Raw genomic sequence first — 5330 nt, forward strand, 5'->3', positions numbered from 1 at the left:
CTACTCTTTTTCCCATTTACTAGATATACTAAACGATACAAAATAATCAGCTGAGGACTGAATACAAGAACAAAGTTGTAGTCAGATTGAACAGAAATGACGAAGATCGGATATGTTATGCAATTTCAGAACTAATCTGGGACTTGATTCAGATGTAGATCCTACTATAGTTGGAACTGAACCGGATCCAAACTGAATTCCCAAATTCAAAACAAATTGACACCCTTACAAATCCTTAGGCTTGGAAAAGTACATGCTTTTTGCAAATGCACTTGCTGTGCAATATGGAACAAGATGTGAGTTTCTTTCATTTCATTATCAATGTAATCATTAATAACAACAACAATTCCTTTTGGGAATCATTCTGGTCCACCACTCTCCACTTTTGAGAAGGAAGAAATGAAAGACTGGTTATAGGATTTCCCAGTTTCTACCATCATAATTCTTGATCTCAATGTGATCCAGCGTACCTGGATCGACACATGCGATACTCAAAGAAATCACATCGGGATTTGATCTTGGTATATAAAAGGAGGTTATGCCACAAACCTTGCAGAAGGTGTGCTTCGCAGTATGCGTGCCAAAGGTGTATGTTGTGAGAAACTCCTTGGAATCTCCTAACAGTTCAAAAAAGGTGGCAGGGACTACGAAGTTAGTGATGCCTCTCATGCTGCAGTCAGAACAGTTGCACTTCCAAGCAACAACACTTCTTGGTGCTACCACTTTCCATCTCACCTGTTTGCAGTGACATCCTCCATTGTGAACCACTTTCTCAGAATCCATAGCTAAACACTCCCACAGTCCACGTAGAACTGATGTATATTTAGTAGCTATAATCAGAGTAAAAGTTTCATATCACACTATTGTAAACAAAGCTGAAGTCAATTGAGAATTTAATATGTCAATCATAGTTGTCCGCTATTGTGATAACGTTTGTCAATACAATTCAAATGGCAGATGTCAGAGAGCATACAGGAAATTTTGCCTTTTTCCCTCCTCAAATTACTACATAAAAATGTTCAGAACATACTTACCGACTAATTCACAAAAGAGGGTTATGTATGTTACATAGTTTCACCAACATAAATGAGATTTATAGCAGGCCAAACAATTCAAGGTGCACCACTTAGGACTTGATGGTATCCTACATAGTGATATTCAGAAAGAGGGTAGTACGGAGCAACACTTAGGACTTGATGTTCAAGGGGAGACATCAAGCAAGGTGTACAAACTTCAGAAACCAATTTATGGGCTAAACAGTATCCATGAGCTTGGTTTGACAAGTTTAGTTCTATTGTCATTTGTTGTTGGGTTCACTGAACTCAATTCTAATCATTTTGTTTTTGTTCGTCAACCAGGATCTCAAGTAGTAATTATTGTTATGTACAATGATGATATTACTATCTCCAGTAATATACCACAAAAATAGCTGAAAGTAAACACCTATGTTCACAAGCATTTTCAAATGAAGCATTTGGATCCTCTTTGCAATTTCTGGGGTTGAGGAGTTTAGTAGTAAGAAGGGAATTAATTTTTCCCAAAGGAAATATGTTCTTGATCTCTTGACAGATACAGGGCTATTTGCTGCTAAACCCGTAGACACACCAATGGATCCTCAGCAAAAATTTGGTTCTACTGAAAGCGAAGACTTTGATGATCCTGATTGATATAGACACCAAGTTACAAGGCTGACTTCTGTCACCATTACAAAGTGTAACATGTCTTCTGTGGTGGAATTAAGTTTCAGCAGGCTCTAAAACTACCTTAGAAGAACCCTTCCTCGTTCTTTGGAACTTCATGGGCAAACCCTAAGGCTAGGGAATTTACCAAAATACCTCTAACCCTATACCTGGTTTACATCACTGGTTTACGTTCCAAACATCTATAAGCTGCCTGAGTCTGGTTTTCGAGAACTGGAAGTGCATCACATAAAAATACATCCTTAAATTTTACAGAACTCAAGGACAAAGTTTAAGTCGGAAAGAGCTGATGTAGACCCAAATCAGATGGAAAATCATAAAAATGCTGCTGATGATACTGTCCACATGAACAGTGTCACAGCCCGAATTTGCCTTGTGTGAAAATACTTTCTAGAAGATCGTGTTGGCTCACCAGTGGAGAAAGATCCTATGCTAATCTACCATTGTTTCCATATATCATATAAATTTTAGAGAGTATATCTTATTTCAATTTGGTAGCTTCTGAATTCAGTTTGCTATATTTTGTTTTCAGAATTGGAAGTTTCCATCTCTAGATGTATTTAGTTTCTTAATTAGATCAGGAATGGGTTGATTTCCATTGGTTATTTGGGTTTTTGTAAATAAGCCTATGAGGCTGAGCAGAGGATGACAGAGATTGAAGAGAAAATAATTGGGGTTGTGGCAATTTGAGACCACAGGTGAGGGGATGACAGGCTGACTGAAATTCAAAGATTTGTACCGCATCAAATACTGAAATTCAAAGATTTGTACTGAAATTCAAAGATTTGCCATTGACCTACTCAGTCAATCCCGTAGTTGGATTCTTCTATAGATAATAGCCTAACAATTTCAGTCCTTCCATCATATCTATAATCCAGTCTTTATTTTTCTGTGATATTTGTTGTTAAATTTATGGACAAAGTTTAAACAAAGCTATAAGCATGGGCAAAAACAATTACATAGTTTAAGGATCCATCAGGGGGCTAATTTGAAGATGGGTTTGGTAGTTGATTGATCAGTAAGGTATGTAAATGGTGCTAGTTGGAACATTTTGATTTTTTTCATTTCTTTTGGTTTGTAGGGAATTTTCCAAGGTACTAAGAGGTTGTATTTTTGCAGACCTAACTCTTTTCCTCTATCAATGAAACGACGGAATACCCAAATAAGAAATCTCCAACCACAGTCAAAAGAATATGTGTATGGCTCAGAAAACAGAGGAAGAGAAGTCATGAAAGCTAAATAGCAGTTTTCAGATAGTTTCAGCCTTTCCGGTTAAAAGGAAAATCTTCAAACTAAAACCAGTTATGAGCTTTCACCAATTCAATAGATAATCACATCCAGATGAGAAATCAAAAAGAATGAGATTCAAGGTTTAAAGATTGAAATTTTGGTGCAAATTAATCCATCTTCCAAGTAGATCAACTTACATCACGGAAGTGGGCTGTTGGATCTTCTCCTACCACTCTGCCGCTCCGCAAGTTGCTTTGCAAGTTAAAAGTATCTCCCACGTGTTTTCAAATTCAAATCTCAGAAATGATCTTCTTAATTGGCTTTCATTTTCTTTCTCTTGCCGCCATCAAACCCTTGTCAAGTGATATACAACGAACAACTCACAAATCACCTCAATCAATCTAGGGAAACCTGCTTGCGCCATTAGATTTGAGAAATCGATTATTGTTCTTACCGTTCAATCTCTTTGAAACTTGTTATGCACAGAAAATGTGAAAATGAAAGAAATAAAGAGACGTGGTTGGATCATCCACCTCCCTGAGCCAATTTTGCGCGATAATAGTAAAAGTCCAAAACGAAGCGAGCTCATACAGGGGCATTGTGTCATCTTTCTTAGTCAGATATGATGGAAACCCTATTCCACTGAATGCAATTAATCATTGCTCGCTTGGGAGTGGCAGAGATGCGGGGTATCGAACCCCGTACCTATCGCATGCAAAGCGAGCGCTCTACCATGTGAGTTACATCCCCATTGATGGTGGTTGTTTTCCTATCCCTACTAATACTCATGGTATTCAAGAAAAATAACGTATAGAAATAGTTAAACATCCTATAACGAAAGCAAAAATTCCATGCAAAGAAAAATTGCTATTTTTCAATTTCCATTAAGAAATTAAAAGTCATTCCACGTTGTAGAAAACCCACCCACCCACTCTATAGAAATCAAGAACACAAATAGTAAGTAATAACATAGAGACTACAAGCTCATTCATCAAGCTCCACCGGATGCTAAATCATAAACAAATTCTCAAACCAAAAACCCTTTTAAATTACATCTTGTACTATGATTCATTGCCTTAAAATTGGGTTATTATACTATGAAATTGTAGATTTTTTTTTTCCCTTTTATGAAACTGTCTCTTTTTTTGGGTTGGTGTTTAATTTGATATGCAAAAGAAATACCTCTGATTTGATAAGTTTTTATTCAATTTAAACAAACTTAATACATTCAATTAGACATTCATATTTAATTATTTTGATTGTCCCTTTTATTTTTTGGTAGAATGACTATTTGATTGTCCCTTACAAGTAGTAGAATGACTATTTGATATTTGAAGTCATGCTCAATTTTTCTGATTGTCTATACCAATTACCTAGAGATAATATGACGATTCAAACAATATTTAATGTAAAACTATTAAAACGGGTCATAACGAATTGCAACTTAGTTTTTGGGCGGTGCAGGCTCTACCCCCTCCCCCAACCCAAACACAGCCCATTAAGGTTCGGTTTGGGACAGTTCGGGCCACAAATTGACGCCTTTATTCATTACAAATATCACTCTTTGGATTTTTCGTAGTCCCAACTCCTAACCGAAACCTCACCGCTAGTTAACTGTTTCTCCACTACTTGGAAAAGTTTCGAGATCACTGCACGACAGAAAGGACCAGAAGGTGTTAGATGTCTAGAGCCGCTTGAATTGTAGGTTCAGAAAAGGAAAATGTTCATGAAAAGTGCATCTTCTCTACTACTTTACAGCTACATGTCTGCATTCATGTCAAACTTGGGCCAAAATTATAAAAATAGAGGGACATAAAAGCAATTCTATTGTTAGTAATCAGTTTTATGTACATATCTTCTAAAATCTAGAACTTTAATATTTCAATGTTAATCAATGGGCGAATACTTAAAACCAAGGTTGGTCAAATCTCATCGACGAGCTGAATTCCAAGCAAAAAGAAACATTTTCCCATAACGATTGTTGTTGCCTCACATAGCAATAATTTGCTTGTTTCCTTAGTTGATCCAACAACCTGCACAACAGCAGCACATCACAAAGTGGTTTCAGTAATTTGAAAGAAAAAAATGATATTGAACAAAACTGGAGATAAGAGTATGGCACACAAAGACTGCAATCCAAACCTAGTTCTAATTACCCATTAACCTCCACAATCTTGGTCCTAAGACTCTAGAGGAGAAAACCAAGATGGAAAGAGTTCTATATTCCAGTGTTGTGGGTAGCCTTATGTACGCTATGATGGGTACTAGGCCAGATATTTGTTATGCAGTGGATTTAGTTAGTCGGCACTAATCAAACCCAAGCATAGAGCACTGAAAAACAGTCAAGAGGATACTGAGATATCTCAGAGGAACGAGTAATTACATGTTGTGTTACCAATG

General features: G+C 36.7%; 1 pseudogene; it reads right to left on the reverse strand.

Moving 5' to 3' along the window:
• Positions 1-249: 249 nt before the first annotated feature.
• Positions 250-795, reverse strand: LOC149002660 (uncharacterized; annotated as a pseudogene).
• Between the last annotated feature and the right edge of the window lie 4535 nt (positions 796-5330).

Source organism: Hakea prostrata, chromosome 10 (genome assembly GCF_041222555.1).
Source record: "Hakea prostrata isolate BN-2017 chromosome 10, UWA_Hpros_2, whole genome shotgun sequence".
Lineage (NCBI taxonomy): Eukaryota > Viridiplantae > Streptophyta > Magnoliopsida > Proteales > Proteaceae > Hakea > Hakea prostrata.